The sequence below is a fragment of the Salvelinus namaycush genome, chromosome 7, assembly GCF_016432855.1.
Source record: "Salvelinus namaycush isolate Seneca chromosome 7, SaNama_1.0, whole genome shotgun sequence".
Lineage (NCBI taxonomy): Eukaryota > Metazoa > Chordata > Actinopteri > Salmoniformes > Salmonidae > Salvelinus > Salvelinus namaycush.
In genome coordinates this window covers 56,572,461-56,596,430 of record NC_052313.1, presented here as the reverse complement: position 1 = coordinate 56,596,430, position 23,970 = coordinate 56,572,461, and the positions used below count along the sequence as shown (strand labels likewise).

Here is a 23,970-nt window from a genome sequence, read left to right as displayed (position 1 = left end):
TTAGGATGGTGATGTCATCTCCAGTCTAGTTAGTTAATACCACATAATGTATTAGGATGGTGATGTCATCTCCAGTCTAGTTAGTTAATACCACATCATGTATTAGGATGGTGATGTCATCTCCAGTCTAGTTAGTTAATACAACATCATGTATTAGGATGGTGATGTCATCTCCAGTCTAGTTAGTTAATACCACATAATGTATTAGCATGGTGATGTCATCTCCAGTCTAGTTAGTTAATACCCCATCATGTATTAGGATGGTGATGTCATCTCCAGTCTAGTTAGTTAATACCACATAATGTATTAGGATGGTGATGTCATCTCCAGTCTAGTTAGTTAATACCCCATCATGTATTAGGATGGTGATGTCATCTCCAGTCTAGTTAGTTAATACCACATAATGTATTAGGATGGTGATGTCATCTCCAGTCTAGTTAGTTAATACAACATCATGTATTAGGATGGTGATGTTATCTCCAGTCTAGTTAGTTAATACCACATCATGTATTAGGATGGTGATGTCATCTCCAGTCTAGTTAGTTAATACCACATCATGTATTAGGATGGTGATGTCATCTCCAGTCTAGTTAGTTAATACCACATCATGTATTAGGATGGTGATGTCATCTCCAGTCTAGTTAGTTAATACAACATAATGTATTAGGATGGTGATGCCATCTTCAGTCTAGTTAGTTAATACCACATCATGTATTAGGATGGTGATGTCATCTCCAGTCTAGTTAGTTAATACCACATCATGTATTAGGATGGTGATGCCATCTCCAGTCTAGTTAGTTAATACCACATCATGTATTAGGATGGTGATGTCATCTCCGGTCTATTTAGTTAATACACCATCATGTATTAGGATGGTGATGTTATCTCCAGTCTAGTTAGTTAATACCACATCATGTATTAGGATGGAGATGTCATCTCCAGTCTAGTTAGTTAATACCACATCATGTATTAGGATGGTGATGTCATCTCCAGTCTAGTTAGTTAATACAACATCATGTATTAGGATGGTGATGTCATCTCCAGTCTAGTTAGTTAATACCACATCATGTATTAGGATGGTAATGTCATCTCCAGTCTAGTTAGTTAATACCACATCATGCATTAGGATGGTGATGTTATCTCCAGTCTAGTTAGTTAATACAACATCATGTATTAGGATGGTGATGTCATCTCCAGTCTAGTTAGTTAATACAACATCATGTATTAGGATGGTGATGTCATCTCCAGTCTAGTTTGTTAATACCACATCATGTATTAGGATGGTGATGTCATCTCCAGTCTAGTTAGTTAATACAACATCATGTATTAGGATGGTGATGTCATCTCTAGTCTATTTAGTTAATACAACATAATGTATTAGGATGGTGATGTCATCTCCAGTCTAGTTAGTTAATACCAAATCATGTATTAGGATGGTGATGTCATCTCCTGAATATGATCATATGCTAAATCCTTCGCTTAGCATTCAATATTATTCATATTATTCACATTCACATCATTCGAGAGAGAGAGAGAGAGAGAGAGGCTGTTGAACACAGAGTAACCCATTGAAAACATACCTCCAGGAGTCAGGATATGTGCAGCCTGATGGCCTATCCTTGTAAAGTCAGTAGGCCCTGTGTTCACTAGACATGACTATGTGGCTCTGGGCTTCATAATGGGTTCCCTAAAGCCACATGCAGCATCCTAGCTTTACCTTCACTTCCTGGCTCATAGATCTGAGCCTGGACCCTGAGGGTGACTATTCTGTGTGTCCCCCCCATCTTTTTCTCTCTCTCTTTCCCCCCTCTTTTGCTCTCTCTTTCCCCTCTCTTCCTCTCTCTCTTCCTATACAGGGATTAGATACAGCAGCAGGTAGTTTCTGTTGTCTCTGAGGTTCATTGTGGGAGCATTCCTGGGTGTCTGCTGTGCAGCCTGAGAGAGAGGGACAGAAAAAGGCCTGGGCAGCGGGTTTTCGCTCTACCCTGCCCAGAGGGTCACTCTCCCCCTAAAGGTGTGGAACCACAGTACCCGGTGTGGTCTGTCTTAGACCGCTCAGCCATTCCAGGGAGGGGTGGATGAAATCGTTTGGAATTCAACTTCTAAGCCGCGACATATTGTATGTGTTGTGTGAGCTAAGGGTGGTGCCCATGCCTTGTTCAGGGTGAAGAGGGGATTCGGGGTGTAGTCAGTTGGCAGAGATTTGACTCGACAACAAAAAATGGAGATTGAGTCTCTGACATGGTTATAACTGTGTTCTTTGCTAGTTTAAAATAAATCACACCTAGTGATCTCATTTATTTATTTTATTTCTGAAGTTTATTTGGACAGGGACAGCGTGCAACAAAAACATGAGTTGCACCAGATTTATCAAACAGCTCATTTACATCCTTAGTCAGACATTTAAAAACAACAGGAAGGACATATAGACACGTTTCAGAACAGAGGCTAGGACATTACACATACAATGCATTGCACATATTGCTGTTGGACTTTATACATTTGAGTTGTAAAACACATAAACACATATAAAATCAAAATATTGCACATCAACCCTCGCCTCCGACTGACAAGTGACTGTGTATTATAAAGGGTCGCTGTGATTATTGGGGGAGGAACATTTACATTTTCAACAAACAAATCACATAATGAAATTAGATTTAAACCTGTATAGCTTAGGCAATTAGTGTCAACCTATTGGACAAAAACACATTGTGTGACTGCTCTAGCACATAAATTAGTCGGCCTCTCTCTCTCTCAAATCAATTCAATTTGCTTTATTGGCATGACGTAACAACGTACATCTTGCCAAAGCTTACTTTGGATATTTAAAATATTAAAATAATAGTAATCAATATTGTCAACAGGACAACAGTAACAACAATAACCAAGGGTCAAAATAACTATTGAACAATAACAATATAGAGGACATGTTGGTTGGTCTGTCAGACACTGTCCCTCATCTTATGGCAGGCAGCAATGTAGTGCACTGCCAACCCACAGCTCTCTGCATCCTCCCCCAACAGGATGGGAAGCCTATTCGCATCAGAGAGGTCTTTGAAACCTTGAATAAGGGTTTCAAATTTGGGGAAATGACACTCTCTAATTGTTTTATATTTCTGACATTTTGTCAGGAAATGCAGCTCTGTCTCAGCTTCTGCTGTGGTGCAGTGATTGAACAGCCTTTCCTCTACAGGGAGCCAGGTTTCTCTCTCTCTCTCTCTCCTTCTCTCTCTCTCTCTCTCTCCTTCTCTCTCTCTCTCCTTCTCTCTCTCTCTCTCTCTCCTTCTCTCTCTCTCTCGCTCTCTCTCTCCTTCTCTCTGCTAATGCCGTTGTATAAGAAGGGTTTATAAGGTTTAGGGGAATGTGCCCTGGGATCATACAGCTGCAGTGGCTGTGATTTGAGTACACTACCAAATACGGGACAGTAGCAGTCTATCCCTAGCAGCCCTACTGTCGGGAGCAGAGAAGCCCTGTTCCGTTCCACTACAGCTGCTCTATCTGGTTCTTTAGTAGCTCATCAGGATGTAACACCCACTGAATAGATGTATTCATAGTGCATTTAATTACAGTGCCTTCAGAAAGTTTTCACAGCCCTTTTCCCACATGTTGTTGTGTTACAGCCTGAAGATAGAGATGTTGTGTCACTGACCTACACACAACACCCCATCATGCCAAATTGGAATTGTGTTATTTAAAAAAAATGTACAAATGAAAAGTTGAAGTGCCTTGAGTCAATAAGTATTCACCCCTTTTGTTATGGCGAGCCTGAATAAGTTCAGGAGTACAAATGGGCTTAACAAGTCACATAATAAATTGCATGGACTCACTCTGTGTGCAATAATATCTGTAAGGTCCCTCAGTCGAGCAGTGAATTTCAAACACAGATTCAACCACAAAGACCAGAAAGGTTTTCCAATGCCTCACAAATAAAGGCACCTATTGGTAGATGGGTAAAAAAAGGCAAACTTTGAATATCCCTTTGAGCATGGTGATGGTGGGATGGTGCGTCAATACACCCAGTCACTACTGAGATACACCATGAGGCCAATGGTGAATTAAAACAGTTGTGATAGGAGAAAACTGAGGATGGATCAACAACATTATAGTTACTCCACAATATCAACCTAAATGACAAAGTGAAAAGAAGGAAGCCTGTACAAAATAAAAAATATTTTAAAACAATCATACTGTTTGCAATAAGGCACTAAAGTAAAACTGCAAAAAAATGTGGCAAAGAAATTAACTTTATGTCCTGAATACAAAGCATTATGTTTGGGGCAAATCCAACACAACACCTCATGGTGTTGGCTGCATCATGTTATGGGTATGCTTGTCATCGGCAAGGACTAGGGAGTTTTTTAGGATAAAAATAAACAGAATAGAGCTAAGCACAAAACCTGGTTCAGTCTGCTTTTTAACAGACACTGGGAGACAAATCCACCTTTCAGCAGGACAATAACCTAAAACACAAGGCCAAATATACACTGGAGTTGCTTACCAAGATGACATTGAATGTTCCAGAGTGGCCTAGTTACCGTTTTTACTTAAATATGCTTGAAAATCTATGGCAAGACTTGAAAATGGCTGTCTAGCAATGATCAACAAACAACTTGTTTGAGCTTGAAGAATATTGTGCAAATATTGTATAATTCAGGTGTGCAAAGCTCTTAGAGTGTAACGGTAGCCTTCCCTCTCTTCACTAGAAGAGGGGGTGAAACAGGGATCGGACCAACACGCAGCGTAGCCAGTGCTCAACATATTTAATATAACGAACTGTGAACACTTACAACACTACAAAAACAACAAAATGTGGCAAACCGAAACAGCCCTATCTGGTGCAGACAAAACACAGAGACAGGAAACAACCACCCACAAAATCCCAACACAAAACAAGCCACCTATATATGATTCTCAATCAGGGACAACGATTGACAGCTGCCTCTGATTGAGAACCATATTAGGCTGAACACAGAAACAGACAAACTAGACACACAACATAGAATGCCCACCCAGCTCACGTCCTGACCAACACTAAAACAAGCACAACACACAAGAACTATGGTCAGAACGTGACATAGAGACTTACCCAGAAAGATTCACAGCTGTTATCACTGCCAAAGGTGAATCTAACATGTATTGACTCAGGGGAGTGAATACTTGTGTAAATGAGATATTTCTGTATTTAACTTTAAATACATTTGCAACAATTTCTAAAAACATAATTTCACTTATTTCATTATGGGGTATTGTGTGTAAATGGGTGTGACCAAATATATTTAATTAGTTTTGAATTCAGGCTGTAACACAACAAAATGTGCAATAAGTCAAGGGGTATGAATACTTTCTGAAAGTACTGTTGATAAAATAACTTGACAGTTATGTGGATATCTAAAATAAAATAGCTTAAAAGTTATGCAGATATGTAGAGTCATATTCTTAATAAAATATCCTTGAAAGTTACGCGGATGATCTCAAGCGAATGGCATGGAATTCAGAACTCCTACGTCGGTTTTGTATGGCATGGAATTCAGAACTCCTACGTCGGTTTTGTATGGCATGGAATTCAGAACTCCTACGTCGGTTTTGTATGGCATGGAATTCAGAACTCCTACGTCGGTTTTGTATGGCATGGAATTCAGAACTCCTACGTCGGTTTTGTATGGCATGGAATTCAGAACTCCTACGTCGGTTTTGTATGGCATGGAATTCAGAACTCCTACGTCGGTTTTGTATGGCATGTGATATAGAACATATTTTATCACTGAACTGTATAATACATTAAGTTGTCTCTGACATCCATCATGTTCCTTATTCTCATCACTATCCTGTCTGGCCCGTGGCCGTACTGTACATCTCTCTTCTGAGAGATCCTAAATTAGCCTGGGTTTGGTTTAATGGTCTGGAGTGAAGCCATCAGCATGTGTGTAAAAATAACCCAACATGCTGTTATATAGATTTTATGGTGGATTATGGTACTCTAATGGATAGAGAGGGGAAGGAGAAATATGTGTTATGGTAACACCTTATGTAACCACCGGTAATAACATTTTATTATTAACATGTCGTTACATAGTAACTGCTTTGTAACTGCAGGGTAAAGTGTTACCAGTGTTATTGTGAAGAGAGCATCGACGACAGAAGCCAAAGTCCCTTAGACTGGTCTCTTGGATGGGATATTTCTCACTGCAGTAGTTGAAAAAGTACTCAATAGTCATACTTGAGTAAAAGTAAAGATACCTTAATAAAACATAACTCAAGTCAAAGTGGATGTCTCCCAGTAAAATATTACTTGAGTAAAAGTCTTAAAGTGTCTGTGTAATGCGGTGCGTACTGGCGGCAAAGAAGTCAGGCGCAGGAGAGCGAAAACAGATTTATAACAGTGTTGTTTAATAAACATAAACCACCGTCAACAGAACAATACAATAAATGGGTCAAACAAAACCCAGTAAATACCAGCATACCGTGCATACGCACTACAAGAAACAATTACCGACAAGGACATGGGGTGAACAGAGGGTTAAATACACAACATGTAATTGATGGAATTGGAACCAGGTGTGATGGAAGACAAGACAAAACCAATGGAAAATGAAAAGTGGATCGGCGATGGCTAGAAGGTCGGTGACGTCGACTGCCGAACGCCGCCCGAACAAGGAGAGGGACCAACTTCGGCAGAAGTTGTGACAATCTGATTTTAATGTACTTAAGTACAGTGGTGGAAAAAGAACTGAATTGTCATACTAAAAAAGTAAATGCTATACATAAAATTCCTTATATTAAGCAAACATGACGACACAGGTTGTTTTTTATATTTACGGACAGACGGGCACTCTCCAACACTCAGACATAATGAGTCTCCTGATCAGAGGCCGTAGGGATTACAACGCGTCATATTGATAGGTGTGTGAATTTGACCATATTGCTGTCCTGCCTGAGCATTCAAAATGTAACGAGTACTTTTGTATGGGAGTAAAAGTACATATTTTCTTATGTAGTGGAGTAAAGGTTGTCATAAATATAAATAGAAAAGTCAAGTACAGATACCCCAAAAAACGACTTAAGTAGTACTTCAACATATATTTACTTAAGTACTTTACACCACTGATACTGTGACATCATTTATCATCAGTTATTTATATGAGTTATGTCCATGGATTTAAATATGTATAGAATAGAATAAATTACCTTTATTGTAAATTAGAGGAGGAGTTCAGTTCCTGGAGTGTTTCAAACATTCAATACAGCTCAAGCTTAACAAGAATATCGTGCCTCTCCACAAAAGTGTGGCCTAAAATATGCGACAGCTCACAGTTCCCAGTGTTAACAACAGGAAATAGTCTTCGTCTGAGATCACCAAGTATTGTGAAGGTACCAAAGCCTTCCCAACAGAAAGTTGGCCTCTCCTCAGCTTGTTTGTGACCCTCTTGACCCCTCGTTGACCCTGACCTCCATTACGACGTCCTATTCAACCCAGCTCTGTGAACTGTGTACTGCCGAGGTCATCGTGATCACCGTTGGTTTCCCCCCTCTGGAGGCTGAGAGCTACGACCAAATAACTCAGGGTGACTCCTGTAGCCTTGCTCTGTAAAGAGAGTGTCTATGTGTGAAGGAATGCTGGAAAAGGCCAGGCACACACACACATCGATCAGCTCATAACATGGGCAGGACAACGGGAGTATTGGCAGAGGCGCTGACCTTTGCAGGGCAGGTATTTAGGCTGCTGGGAGCTGGGAGTGGAGTAGTGTTTGTAATGGGATAAATCACATCGGACAAGGCCAGATGAACAGCACATACAGGGAGAGGAGAGGGGAGAGGAGGGAGAAGAGAGGAGAGCAGAGGGGAGGGGAGAGGAGAGGTGGAGGAGGGAGAAGAGAGGAGAGCAGAGGGGAGGGGAGAGGAGAGGTGAAGGAGAGAGGAATGGAGAGGAGAGCTGGGGAACAAAGTTAAAGTGAGAGAAAGACAAAGGATCAGGAGTGAGTTGGAGGGAGGATTGATCCCTCTGCTGCTCCCCAGGCTGCTGCTGTCAGAGTGGGACAGGAGACCTCACAGCCACCTCATCCTCATACAGTTGTCTGATGGGGCTAACAGATCTAGCTCTTTTTCTTTATTTCTTTCGCTCCCTCCCTTTTTCTCTCTCTACTTCTCTTTCTTGGGCTGTCTCTCTCTTGCTGTCTCTGTGTCTCACTCGCCTTCTCTCTGTCTGTGTGTCTTACTCTTCTTCTCTCTGTCTCTCTCTCGTTTCTCTCTTTCTCTTTCTCTCTCTACTTCTCTTTCTTGGGCTGTCTCTCTCTTGCTGTCTCTGTGTCTCACTCTCCTTCTCTCTGTCTGTGTGTCTTACTCTTCTTCTCTCTGTCTCTCTCTCGTTTCTCTCTTTCTCTTTCTCTCTCTACTTCTCTTTCTTGGGCTGTCTCTCTCTTGCTGTCTCTGTGTCTCACTCTTCTTCTCTCTGTCTCTCTCTCGTTTTCTCTCTTTCTTTCTCTTTCTCTCTCTCCAACTCTTCCTCTTTTCCTCTTCTCCTCCCTCCCTACCTCCCGCTCTGTCTCTGTCTCTGCTCCCCAAGGGTCTTCACCACTCGACCTTTCAGCTGAGTGAAGTGTGGAGTAGTGACCCAAGTTCCTGAATACACAGACAGAGCACCCACAGATGAGATGAAGACTAGAGGGAGAGAGAGGCTTAGGTCCCGATGGGTTTTACAGTCCCCAGATGTGTGCTTGGCTCCCGCTCGGCTCCGTCAGCTGATCGGACATTCCTCTGGAACCAGTGGTGTGTCTTTCCCTTTGAAACTCCAGAATTCTGCTGGGAAAAAGTCTAAGTGGGATACTTTTGGACATTCCAACTCTGACGTCACCCCATTGAATTTGAAATATAAAACAGTTAAGGTAAGGGTTAGTGTTAGGTAGGGGTTATGGTTAAGATTAGGGTAAATGTTAAGGTTAGGATTTAGGGTTTAAGGTCAGGACGTCCCAAGGTTCCAGGATATCACTAACCCATGCTGCTGCTAATACGGAGCGGCTCTTCTTCTGTTTAGCACACTACTCATTATTGGAGGCTGCTGAGGGGAGAACGGCTCATAATAATGGCCGGAACGGAGCAAATGGAATGACATCAAACACCTGGAAACCATGGAAACCACGTGTTGATGTATTTGATACCATTCCACTGATTCTGCTCCAGTCATTACCATCTGTGTGTGTGTGTGTGTGGTAGAGTAAGGTTGGAGTGGTTGCCATTGTTACCCGTGGACATTGGTTGCCAAGGCGGCCAGGCCAAGTGTGTGAGTTAGGTAATGTGAAGAGCGTGACAGCCATCAGCATCCGTTTTATTGGGAAGCCCTTGAGGACAGAGAAAACAGCCCGTTCTCATGGGGTCAATGGGCCAAAGGGGTGACACCAAAGATAATGGGCTTCTTTAGGGCACCAGCCACAGCCTGTAGGAAGGGAACCTGAACTGAGGCTCTGATCTAAAATCATCTTACCCTCATCATGTCCTAACTTCACCTATTAGATGGGAAAATGTTAAACTGACATTGGATCAGTGAGTAGTGATGTAGGAACTTATTTTGAGCCAGTATCCCACAGCAGGAAAATAATCCTGCAGCAACAGGAAATGTGAATTATTATGTGGATTATAATTTTTGGACATTTTTTGTATGGGTTGATACATTTTTCATTAGGACAAATCAAGTCTGACATTTTAAAGTGGAAATTACAAACTTTGGAAGCATTTTTAAACAAATACACTACAAGTTTCAGCAACAAAACTAAATGTTTCAGCAAGAAAAGAGTGATCAAATGAAGATCCTACATCTGTAGGGTAAGAATTAATTTTATTCAGGGAAGGAAGGAGAGCACACAGATAGGTCCTTCCATGGGAAGGTGTCAGGCATTTCCCTCTGGTATTCTGTGTAGAATTTCCAAGGGCAGCTTCGTAAGAATTACAGTACTTTATCTCCAGTCACCCGTCCTACCTTTGTGTTCAGAGGACAGGATCCGCAGTCAACTTAAACGGTGCAGGCTTGATTTCTGGAACCGACGCAAGGGAAACGGCATCAAGTACAGCCAAACGTGGTACAAATGAAAATCCTTCCTTTAGTTCCCTCCTTTTCCCTCACTCCATCTCTGTTCCATAGAATATGTTTAACCCACTAACCTTTTGACTGTGAGTCTGTTCCAGCTTAGCTTGTCTCCATTGCCAGTCTTAGAGTGATATGCGTCATATACAGCGTGTTGAATATGTTTCATGTTTCAAAGTTTATTCGCCACGTGCACAGGATTCAACCGGTGTAAAACACTACTGTGACATTCTTCCTTGAGAGCTCTTTCCCAACAATGCATTGATAATGATACAACTATAGAGATTAATAGAAAATTGGATAAAAAAACACACAAGTATAATATGTCAGGATAAAGAAAACGGCCCCTGTCTTCATCCATTTTCAGTCTCATGTTTTCAGTTGATTGATGGAGAATTGTGAACATTAGAAATACATCTGCTGGTGTTCTGGGTAGAGAGAGTACTGGTCCTCTGAGCTGCGTATTGTCTTACTGAGCCTCATAACAGAGAGTCTGATTTTACCACCTCAACAGTCCAGAGTTCAGATCAGTGGAAAATATGATATTATCCCTTATTTATTTATTTGCTTGCTGTGTCCATGTTTGAAGTGAGGTTGCAGTCTGCTCAGAATCAGAAACAAGCCGTGTTCTATTTGGATAGACGATGACAGGGCCAGTAATGTTCACGTATAAGTTCACTCGTCAACTTTTCTTGTTCACTGCATGTTTACATAGTGAAGGGATATTAGGCCAAGGGGTGCCGTTGAAACAGCGATGCCAGGCCTGACTACAGATTACTAAAGAAGCACGTATCTGGGCTCAACAGCATGGTTGGTATTTAACATGCTTTTCCTCGTGATCCCCTTTTGATTATTGACAATCAAAGTTACCATCTGGAAGCAGTCAGGGAAATACAGAGGAGAAATGGAAATGTGATTATTTTCAAACCCCCGAGTTGGGGCGATAAAAGAGTTGTGGCTCGGGATCAAGCAGACACTGCTGTGGTTGGAAGTGGTGGCAAAGGTGGTAGGAAACAGACGTTCTGTGGTAGAATGGCAACAGCCTTTTTTAATTTATTAAACTAGGCAAGTTAGTTAAGAACAAATTATTATTTACAATGACGGCCAAACCCAGACGACGCTGGGCCAATTGTGCACCACCCTATGGGACTCCCAATCACAGCCGGATGTGAACCAGGGACTGTAGTGACACCTCTTGCACTGAGATGCAGTGCCTTAGACCGCTGCGCCACTCTGGAGCCACTTTGTTGCATTATCAATATTGTTTTGCACCACACTAAAAATCACAGGTTAGTGTCTAGGTCAGGGCTCTCCAACCCCGTTCCTGGAAAGCTACCGTACTATAGGTACAAAACCTACAGGGGGGGTTGCTCACCAGGAACAGGGCTTGAGAGTCCTGGTCTAAGTATTGACAGAGGGGCCGGAGAAATACATTTTGGCAGCCCGTTGAAGGAATATTTAGACGTTTGACTGACTTTTGTTGTTCCAACAGCAAGCCCCAGAGAACAACGTGAGAATTTTATTGCAGCCATGTGAATCTGATAAGTAAATAAGGCAGGGAGTGGGGAGGAAACAGGTTGCTTTTGCAGCTGAGAGCTTGGACCCGGCTCAGTTGTTGGATTCTGAATCTGCTGTGTGCCGGACTTCGACTCCCTAGCGGGGGCCCGTCCTTCTCTCTCCTCGGCCAAATGGAGGAGCCAAAGAAGACGGCTCCCACAGGCCTCTCGCAATTGGTCCGTCTAGAATCCCTTGGATTATCCAAGACTGTCACCCGATTGGTTGATGTGTGAGTGGGCTGCGTGGAGACTGGAAAACAGCAGCTGTGAACCCTCGTACCCCAGCTCTCTTTAACTATGGGTGTCTGGCCCTCACTGTCCACAGGGGGAGTAGTTAAAGCACAGTATTGTCAAATGAACTAGGGGTGTTGGTAGGCCAGGTGTTGGTAATTAAATATGATGTGTTTTGGTCTGGTTGCTCTCAGCAGGGAGGCAGATGGACACGTCCTTGGAGACGTGCCGTGATGCAGCTGTTTAAAGAGCCTATTGCTCTTCTCTGTTTTCACTGCTGTTGTTGTTGTTATTGTTGTTGTCAGTAACCCCTTATTTCCGGGTCATATACTTTTTATTATTATTATTTACTCATTGCAAAGCGAGTAAATTAAAACATTTCTATTGCAGTGCAGTCCGGTGTTTATCCATTCGTGTTTGGCAGCGCTCAGTCCTCTGTCCATGGTGCTGGATACATACATTGCAAACACAATAGTTCTATTTTTTTCTTCCTGAAAATCTTATCGGATCAGAAATATACCTCTTGGTTTAAAATAAATGCTGGTGTCTTCGTATCCCCACTCAGCTCTTTCATGTTTGTGTATTACTTTAATCAAAGCTGTAAATCATTCTTAATCCAGAGGTCTCAGAGTCATTTCCGACATGAAGCCTAAGGGATGTCTTCTGAGTCTGGGAATCATTGTGTCGCAGATCACTCTGGATGCCAAGAGTGTGCAAAGCTGTCATCAAGGCAAAGGGTGGCTACTTTGAAGAATCTCAAATATAAAATATGTTTTGATTTGTTTAACACTTTTTTGGTTACTAGATGATTCCATATGTGTTATTTTATAGTTTTGATGTCTTCACTATTATTCTACAATGTAGAAAATAGTCAAAATAAAGAAAAACCCTGGAATGAGTCGGTGTGTCTAAACTTTGACTATTACTATATATATAATAAGATGATAAAAAATACAATGACAAAGCTGTAAAACATTATTCTAAATACAAACCATCAGCTTAGTGAATACCATTGGTGTTTAATATGAGGGTTTCAGCATGAAATATCATTTATCTGTATTTTTTTTTAAACACTTTTATTTATTTTTCTATGTCAATATGTCTTTGTTGTAAATGTGTTGGTGCCAAACTGGTGGCAGTTATCAAAAAATACAATAGTTGGAAGAGTTGCAGAGTTAATTGAAAATAATGTAATTGTTGATTAGATTTTTTTCATGATTTTGTTGATTTTCTCTTGAAGCAGAAACTCTATATACTAGAAACTTGTGGACAGTATGGACACAGATATAAAAATAAATTATACTATATATTAGGGCCGAGACGATACCAGTATTTTTTCTTTTGCAAAAATGAAAACACGAAGCAGATCATACTCTTTGGTCCTTTAAAAACCTGCTGTAAATAAAATATTGGGTTCATCTTTTTATTTGTTTATTTGGTTCCCCCTTAGCTTTTGCAGAAGCAGCAGCTACTCATCCTGGGGTCTACAAAACACACAAAACATGACAAGTAACAGAACACTGATAGACAAGGACAGTCACACAACTTTTAAACACAACGATATACGAACAACACAACTAAAAAACAATGTGTGTGTTTGTGTGTGTGTCCCCTCATAGTCCCGCTTTTTTAAAGGTACTGTAATTTTTCTGTTTGAATGAGTAATGGACGATGGAAGGGAGTTCCATGCGATCATGGCTCTGTATAATACCGTGCGTTAACGTGAATTCCTTTTGGACTTGGGGACTGTGAACAGATGCCTGGTGGCATGTCTTGTGGGGTATGTATGGGTGTCTGAGCTGAATGTTGTTTGATTACGCAGACAATCTGGAATTTTCATTGCAGTAATATTTCTCATGAAAAGAAGCAGTTAATCTCTCGTCAACCCTTAACCAGGAAGGACTGACATGTTGTTGACTGTAGAGTGATGACACCTCTACTACTGTAAATAGTGAAAACACCCCTACTACTGTAGTGATAACATCTCTACTGTCCAGAGTTCTACTACTGTAGAGTGATAACACCTCTAATACTGTAGAGTGATAAGAAATTAAGATGCAGATAAATACACACCAAAATATGTTACAGATACGATAAACATTTCCATCATTCAGAATGTTAGTGAATACACAGCATCCAGCACAGCAAACAAACAATCAATCAAAAGCCCATTTTACATCAAAACAATAACCACAGTGGCTATAGAGGGTGCAACAGTTCAACAACTCTAATACTGTAGAGTGATAACACCTCTACTACTGTAGAGTGATAACACCTCTAATACTGTAAATAGTGATAACACCTCTACTACTGTCCAGAGTGATAACACCTCTACTACTGTTCATAGTGATAACACCTCTAATACTGTAAATAGTGATAACATCTCTAATACTGTAAATAGTGATAACATATATAATACTGTAAATAGTGATAACACCTCTACTACTGTCCAGAGTGATAACACCTCTAATACAGTAAATAGTGATAACACCTCTACTACTGTCCAGAGTAATAGCACCTCTAATACCATAAATAGTGATCCCACATCTAATACCGTAAATAGTGATAACACCCCTGACTACTGTATAGTGATAACACCTCTAATACAGTAAATAGTGATAACACCTCTAATACAGTAAATAGTGATAACACCTCTACTATTGTCCAGAGTGATAACACTTCTAATACAGTAAATAGTGATAACACCTCTACTACTGTCCAGAGTAATAGCACCTCTAATACCGTAAATAGTGATCCCACATCTAATACCGTAAATAGTGATAACACCTCTACTACTGTATAGTGATAACACCTCTACTACTGTATAGTGATAACACCTCGAATACAGTAAATAGTGATCCCACATCTAATACCGTAAATAGTGATAACACCTCTACTACTGTATAGTGATAACATCTCTACTACTGTATAGTGATAACACCTCTACTACTGTTCATAGTGATGACACCTCTACTACTGTTCATAGTGATGACACCTCTACTACTGTTCATAGTGATGACACCTCTACTACTGTTCATAGTGATGACACCTCTACTACTGTTCATAGTGATAACACCTCTACTACTGTTCATAGTGATGACACTACTACTGTTCATAGTGATGACACTACTACTGTTCATAGTGATAACACCTCTACTACTGTCCAGAGTAATAACACCTCTACTACTGTCCAGAGTAATAACACCTCTACTACTGTTCATAGTGATAACACCTCTACTACTGTTCATAGTGATAACACCTCTACTACTGTTCATAGTGATAACACCTCTACTACTGGTCATAGTGATAACACCCCTACTACTGTAGAGTGATAACAACTCTACTGTCCAGAAACCACTACTGTAGAGTGATAACACCTCTACTACTGTCCAGAGTGATAACACCTCTACTACTGTCCAGAGTGATAACACATCTACTACTGTCCAGAGTAATAACACCTCTACTACTGTCCAGAGTAATAACACCTCTACTACTGTCCAGAGTGATAACACCTCTACTACTGTCCAGAGTGATAACACCTCTACTACTGTCCAGAGTAATAACACCTCTACTACTGTCCAGAGTAATAACACCTCTAATACTGTCCAGAGTGATAACACCTGTACTACTGTCCAGAGTGATAACACATCTACTACTGTCCAGAGTAATAACACCTCTACTACTGTCCAGAGTGATAACACCTCTACTACTGTCCAGAGTAATAACACCTCTAATACTGTCCAGAGGGATAACACCTGTACTACTGTCCAGAGTGATAACACATCTACTACTGTCCAGAGTAATAACACCTCTACTAGTGTTCATAGTGATAACACCTCTACTACTGTCCAGAGTGATAACACCTCTAATACTGTCCAGAGTGATAACACCTCTACTACTGTCCAGAGTGATAACACCTCTAATACTGTCCAGAGTGATAACACCTCTACTACTGTCCAGAGTGATAACACCTCTACTACTGTCCAGAGTAATACCACTTCTACTACTGTCCAGAGTGATACCACATCTAATACCGTAAATAGTGATCACCTCTACTACTGTCCAGAGTAATAACACCTCTACTACTGTCCAGAGGGATACCACATCTACTACTGTCCAGAGTGATACCACATCTAATACCGTAAATAGTGATCACCTCTACTACTGTCCAGAGTGATAACACCTCTACTACTGTCCAGAGTGATAACACCTCTACTACTGTCCAGAGTGATAACACCTCTACTACTGTCCAGAGTGATAACACCTCTACTACTGTTCAGAGTGATAACACCTCTACTACTGTTCAGAGTGATAACACCTCTACTACTGTTCAGAGTGATAACACCTCTACTACTGTTCAGAGTGATAACACCTCTACTACTGTTCAGAGTGATAACACCTCTACTACTGTTCAGAGTGATAACACCTCTACTACTGTTCATAGTGATAACACCTCTACTACTGTTCATAGTGATAACACCTCTACTACTGTCCAGAGTGATAACACCTCTACTACTGTCCAGAGTGATAACACCTCTACTACTGTCCAGAGTAATAACACCTCTACTACTGTTCATAGTGATAACACCTCTACTACTGTTCAGAGTGATAACACCTCTACTACTGTTCAGAGTGATAACACCTCTACTACTGTTCATAGTGATAACACCTCTACTACTGTTCAGAGTGATAACACCTCTACTACTGTTCATAGTGATAACACCTCTACTACTGTTCAGAGTGATAACACCTCTACTACTGTTCATAGTGATAACACCTCTACTACTGTTCATAGTGATAACACCTCTACTACTGTCCAGAGTGATAACACCTCTACTACTGTCCAGAGTGATAACACCTCTACTACTGTATATTGATAACACCTCTACTACTGTATAGTGATAACACCTCTACTACTGTCCAGAGTGATAACACCTCTACTACTGTCCAGAGTGATAACACCTCTACTACTGTCCAGAGTGATAACACCTCTACTACTGTCCAGAGTGATAACACATCTACTACTGTGCAGAGTAATAACACCTGTAATACTGCCCAGAGTAATAACACCTCTACTACTGTCCAGAGTAATAACACCTCTACTACTGTCCAGAGTGATAACACCTCTACTACTGTCCAGAGTGATAACACATCTACTACTGTAAATAGTTATAACACCTCTACTACTGTCCAGAGTAATAACACATCTACTACTGTCCAGAGTGATAACACCTCTACTACTGTCCAGAGTAATAACACCTCTACTACTGTAAATAGTGATAACACCTCTACTACTGTCCAGAGTGATAACACCTCTACTACTGTCCAGAGTGATAACACCTCTACTACTGTCCAGAGTGATAACACCTCTACTACTGTAAATAGTGATAACACCTCTACTACTGTATAGTGATAACACCTCTACTACTGTTCATAGTGATAACACCTCTACTACTGTATAGTGATAACACCTCTACTACTGTCCAGAGTAATAACACCTCTACTACTGTTCATATTGGTAACACCTCTACTACTGTCCAGAGTAATAACACCTCTACTACTGTCCAGAGTGATAACACCTCTACTACTGTCCAGAGTGATAACACCTCTACTACTGTCCAGAGTAATAACACCTCTACTACTGTCCAGAGTGATAACACCTCTACTACTGTCCAGAGTAATAACACCTCTACTACTGTCCAGAGTAATAACACCTCTACTACTGTTCATAGTGATAACACCTCTACTACTGTCCAGAGTGATAACACCTCTACTACTGTCCAGAGTGATAACACCTCTACTACTGTCCAGAGTGATAACACCTCTACTACTGTCCAGAGTGATAACACCTCTACTACTGTACAGTACTGTATGACAGCCAAGTTGGGAAGGGCAGTGAGCTGGAGATGGCAGCTCAGTGTTAAAACCCCAGCTGTCTGAGAAAAGTCATGGTGCTCCAGGATCTCTCACTCATCATCATTCTGTTGCAGGGCCCTAGACTGCACTGCACCGCAACTCATCGGACCTGTAGCCAGAGTCACAAGCAGTCTCATGCCTCGGGAAACCCCCATCTCCAACACCACCAAAAACAGAGGGAAAGTACAGTGAGACCAGCGGGCCAAAGGTCAGAGCGAGAGGTTAGGTCATCGTCGCGACAGGCCCTTGGGTTTGAGGAGAGGAGACACTAAGGGTAAGAGGAGCATGCTTTTTCTGTTTGTCAGGTCAAGAGGTTAGCAGGTCATGGAGGAAGGAAATGAACGTGCGTAATTGTTCAATAAAAAAAGAGACAGACAGTCAGACAGACAGAGATATTCTATGTCTGAAGGGTGTTATGTAGAGTATAGATTGTTCTCTGTACTAGTGCCTTTTCTCCTCACACCTTCAGCATGATGTTGATGGCAACAATATCTATGCAAGTGTCACAGTTTTGCTTCCGTCCCTCTCCTTGCCCCAACCTGGGTTTGAATCATGGACCCTCTGCACACATCGACAACAGCGATAGGTCACGAAGCATCGTTACCTATCGCTCCACAAAAGCTGCGGTTCTTGCAAAGCAAGGGGAACAACTACTTCAAGGTCTCAGAGTGAGTGACATCACTGATTGAAATGCCCCACAGTGCGCCCGGCTAACTAGCCAGTCATTTCACACCGGTTAAACAAGTGTAACATAATCTTTCCATAATAGAACAACTTGGGAGGTTATTTCAGCAGGCAGAATAAACATCTTCTCTCCATAAGTCAATGCTTTGATCTCAGCGCTCAGCGCGGCTGAAAGAACAGTAAAGACGACCGTGAGGGAAGCGTACATACATTCACACCTTATGTTTATTATTGCACCGATCACTTGGCAGCGTTGTACAAATCTCCTGAGACGTGGTCCATGTTTAAAGGAGTACTGCGGCCCAGCGGAGTGCGGTGGTGGGTCCACACACACACACGCAGAAACACACACACATATAGTCACGTCCTAGGTTCCTGTCTCTAATCATCTCCCATTTAGCAGCATGTGCTCTCTGTGTGGAACAACTCACTCTGAGGGGAAACGTGACTCTCTCTTCCTTACTCAGCGACGGGCCGGCGGAGAGAGGCAGGAGGGAAGGAGGGGATTGAGGGAAGGAGGGAAGGATGGGAAAGGAAAATAGAGGAAAGGAGGAATGTACACACATACAGGGTGTGGAGGGCGTTTGAGTTTGGCCTTCTATGGAAGCGCGTGTGTGTGTGTCTGTGTGTGAGCTTATTGGCCGCAAATTGTTTTTTAAAAACAAATCCTAACAAATTCTCAATTCTCCAGAATCACAACTTGCCATAACACAAGGTTCAATGCTGTTTTCTCATGATGTCTTCACTGCGTCTGTCAAGTATTGTACTGATTTCTGCCCACTAGTGGTGGAAGTAGGATGTTAGTTAAAGGGTGAGGTATAGGTATCAGGGGTGTCTTCTCCGCTACTGTAGATGTGTGGAGAGTGGAATGATTGGGCGTAGCGCCCTCTTGTGGTCAAAGAGATTACATCAAATCAAATTTGATTTGTGACATTCATGGTAAACAACAGGTGCAGACAAGCAGTGAAATGCCTACTTACGGGTCATTTTCAAACAATGCAGAGTTAATGATAAAGATAACAATTTCAATAAAACGTTGAAATAGTGACACAAGGAATAAATACACACAACCAAACATATTAGACACACACACACGCACGCACACACACGCGTACACACACACACACAGACACACACACACACACACAGTTGAACTTTCCATCATCATTGTGTGGAAAGAGCAGAAAGAGAGAGAAGGACATGTCAGACAACTTGTGTTTATGAGATGGTGCTGCAACCTAGAACCAGAGTGTTTTAGTTTATTCTGACAGAAAAGACAAGTGAAAGACACAGTGCAGATAAAAACAAGTTAAGAGGTGTGCAGGTGAGTGACCATAGAGGTTACATATACAACAGCTAACTGGACCCTGAATTTCACGTGATCACATGTGATCTTATGTTGAATTTGATGTGAAATCATGTTTTTTTTTCTGTGAGGGTAATCCACACTGTTTTGTATTTTTTGCTGTGCAGATCAGTTTTTCTATTTACACAGCACAGTGTAATTACAATGGATAGGAGGTCGTTCATGGAATGAAGGGAATGGGCGTAGCTCCACTCATGTTGTTGCTCTGAGAATGAACAGAGTGAATATTACAGGCCATTCTTCCTCACAGTCTCTGGTCTGGTCTACACTGACATGTGGCACAGCTGCTTGATGCTTCCCCCATGTGCTTATTGTAATTGTATTATTTTAACATTGGTGGTTGGAATAATAGAGGCATTATTCCCATGATTTCTCATGTGTTATTCATCAACCTAATGACTGCTATTCTGGCGAGGAGAATCCATCCAGCGCAGCTTTCCAAAACCAATTCCAAACTCTAACAAAATGGCTGATGGTGCTATTAAAACACTAAACCAAAATTAGCAGAGGGAAATAGAATAATTTAATAAATAGTCACCAGCCTACAGCACGTCCCCCCACAATGCAACAGGTTATGGATGTGGTGAGTTACTGTACACTATAGGCCTACAAATGTTATCCATTAATACAGTCTGGCAGCCTTCGTGGTCTATAGAGTGATAATATCAACCATATTCATGTGTCTACAGATCCACTACTTACAGTATACACAAAGAATTTGCAGCTGAAATTGGAATGTCTGCTGGCTGAGCCAATGTTAGCCGACACAACGCTGACATTGCATTGACAGTAAGCGGGTGGACTGTGTAACACTGGCGGCAGCCATCTTGTGGCTCCAACACTGGCGGCAGCCAATTTGTGTGGCTCCAACAGCCTACCCACATGAAAAACGACTGTAGTGTATACCATGGTAGGAATACTGTTGTATTCACTGTAGTGTTTTTGTGGACTGAAGTATAGTGTAGTATTTACTATAGTGTTTTAGTTGCATTATCTTTGAGATAGAAGTGGAGGTTTTCTCCTTGAGGAAACCTACTGGAGAAATACTAAAAGAGCAAATTTTCCATAACATGTAGGTAGAAAGGTTGGACTGGGGTCTGAGCAGGTAGTTCAGAGCTTCTGCTCTTTTCAATAACCATTCGGAACACAATATAATTATGGTCTATACTTGGCATGTAGGTTTCTCACTTATGGCTGGCACAAATTGGGATATGGGGGTGGGGAATGGGCAGGGTATATGCAAATGAAATACTGTGGTATCTACTATTGTTTTTATATATGTGTTTTTGCTGACATATCTATATTATTTACTACAGTATCTTTTTGCAGATAACACTAGTATTTACTATAGTATACTACAAAATTATATACTAAGTAATACACATGATCGAAGAATACTGCAGTGTGTAGTATAGTATTCTACAGCATACTACAGTTTTCTGCAGAATTCTATAATAAGTAGTGTAGTATTCTATAGTAAACTGTAGTATTTTTTTATGTGGGTAGCGCCCTTCAGTCTAATGACATGGTAATGTGTTGTTGATTTCCCAGACGTCATGGTAAAAGCGCAAAGGTCTGGATGTATGTTATGGTGCTTTCACAGCTTGGTAGTTGGCAGTGTTAAGGAACAGTGTGGAGTGATTTGGTGTTTATGTGCTTTCCTTATTTCGCACTGGCTCATGGGATTAATCAATTCCATCAACAAGTTGTTCCTGGTATGCTCCTACAGTGGTTGTGAATGAGAAATAATGCTTAATTCTACCAGCAACCATTCTAAAGATATTTGATCAATAGGACTGGTGACATTAGTGAAATTTGGAAAACCCTGAAAGTCAAAGTGTTCCGTAGCTTTGACTAGGTCCAATGTGCCGACCTTGTCACGGTTTTCTTCCTGGGATGAAGGAGAGGACCAAAATGTAGCGCGGCTAGTGTTCAACATGTTTAATTAGACGAATAAACGGTAACACTAATACAAATAACAAAATAGCAAATGTGAAAACCGAGACAGCCCTATCTGGTGCAGACAAAACACAGAGACAGGAAACAATCACCCACAAAATCCCAACACAAAACAAGCCTCCTATATATGATTCTCAATCAGGGACAGCGATTGACAGCTGCCTCTGATTGAGAACCATATTAGGCTGGACACAGAAACAGACAAACTAGACACACAACATAGAATTCCCACCCAGCTCACGTCCTGACCAACACTAAACAAGCAAAACACATAAGAACTCTGGTCGTTACAGACCTCCTGTTTCTAAGCGGTCTGTCACAACCAAGACTTGATAAAGTCAGCATTTAAGATTTTTTAGGGCAATTCATTTTTGCTGAGCATAAAACAAAATGTTATCCTGTTCCCCTGCTTCCTGCTTGTTTTCTGAGACATAATACATCTGGCATGTGGGCTATAAATGGATTCACTGCTGTGCTCTCCTGTTCACAGCCTGGCCAGACTGATTCTTATGAAAGCATGGAGAATCACAACCTTGACTTGGACAGAGTGAGGTCATTTTATCCAGTGTTGAGCGAGTACAAATGGTTACTGCGTAGACAAACTGTGCATTAAATGGTTAGTGAAAGCAGAGATATTTTTGTCAAGTCAAACCATAAATGACTTGATTCAGGTGGTATGGTAGTCTGTGGTCCATGTTGATGTCTACAAGAACCACACGTTCCAATTGTCCATTTAGTTATTGCTTTTCCTTTGGTCTGAGGAGGTCACTTAAATGCCATGTCAGTGTTGTACTGCATGTACTTAGCATATACTGACAACCCACTGTGCACAGACGTCAGTTCAAAAGTCTAGTTTTGATTTCCATTTGGTTGAGTTGTCAATTAACGTGAATTCAGCGTGAAATCCACAAACAATGTCACCATGCCATTGGATTTAGGTACAAAAAGAAAAGACAAAACTCTCTTACACTGATGAGCAAATCCAATCAGTTTTCCACGTTGCTTCAACGTCATCACATTATTTATTTTGTTGAAATGATGTGAAACAACGTTGATTCAACCAGTTTTTGCCCAGTGGGAATAGATATGCTGTGAAGACTTTGTCATGTTTAGTCTCTGCTATGTTGCATCTAACTCCTCACCTTTCACAGTTGTTTTGCCTAGGTGTCTGGAATAAGACTAATCATAATGTATGAACAGCACAGGGGGCTGGTGGAGAACGGGCTCGTGGTAATGCCTGGAGCGGATCAGTGGAATGGTACTGTATCAAACACATGGTTTCCATCTGTTTGATGTCGTTCCATTGGCACCGTTCCAGCCATTATTAGGAGCCGTCCTCCCCTCAGCAGCCTCCACTGATCAACAGTAATCTTTCAGCTAGCTCAGTGTCCCTCCAAATGTACTCTAACACCTTGTTTGAACCAAATGTTCTCTTTAAAACCCAAACAAGCATACTGCAGTGTTAAAACTAATCTTTTGGTATTTCTTTCATTAGTCTGTGGTTGATATTATCCCAAAATGTTTTGCGTGTCAACAATCAAGTTATCAAGATATATAACTTTCAAAATACAGTGGTATGATGAATCACCTCTTCCCTCGTTTCACCGGGGTAGGCCCACTGGATCAGTAACAATTGTGTGTGAAGCTTCGAAGTAATGCGTTGGATTATTTTCAGTTTGAAGTTTTGCACATTCGCTTCTCAATGATGCAAAACACATCTCTTCATTAGAGCAGGAACTGACATCCACAACAACAAGGAGCTCGCTCTCTTTTCCTACCCGCCCAGTAACTCAAAACCCCACCTCTGAATAAGAGTGTTATGGTTTCAGAGCCAAAAATATCTGCCCTTGAGGAGTGGCCTGGCTGTCCATGCTGGGAGTATCAAATTCAAATCCATGTGATTTAGCTTGTCAGAACTATTTATTATCTGTTCCACAAAAATATGTCTTTTAAAATGTTTCAGAGTACAGTATGATCAGAATATTTTGGAGTCCCTCGCTGTGTATAGTCATATGGTTATAGTGCGCATCCTGAGGCCTCGCTACAAAATGTTAAATAGCACACTTATCTTAGGTCTCATGATTCCGAGAAACTTTGGCGAGGGGTTATTGTACTGCCCTACATTTTCTCTAATATATCTGTCAGAATACCTCTGCTTAACTCATTCTATGGTCTTGAAAATC

At 41.2% G+C, this 23,970-nt stretch overlaps 1 protein-coding gene and 1 non-coding gene across 2 annotated transcripts in view; one reads left to right on the top strand and one right to left on the bottom strand.

The window, feature by feature from the left end:
* LOC120050855 (interleukin-1 receptor accessory protein-like 1) overlaps positions 1-23,970 on the top strand; it is an 838,450-nt gene that overhangs the window by 175,910 nt on the left and 638,570 nt on the right. The gene's annotated exons all lie outside the window — the stretch shown is intronic.
* LOC120051574 lies at positions 20,838-20,892 on the bottom strand. The gene has a single exon (XR_005477287.1). It is a non-coding gene; the product is annotated as a U7 small nuclear RNA (small nuclear RNA).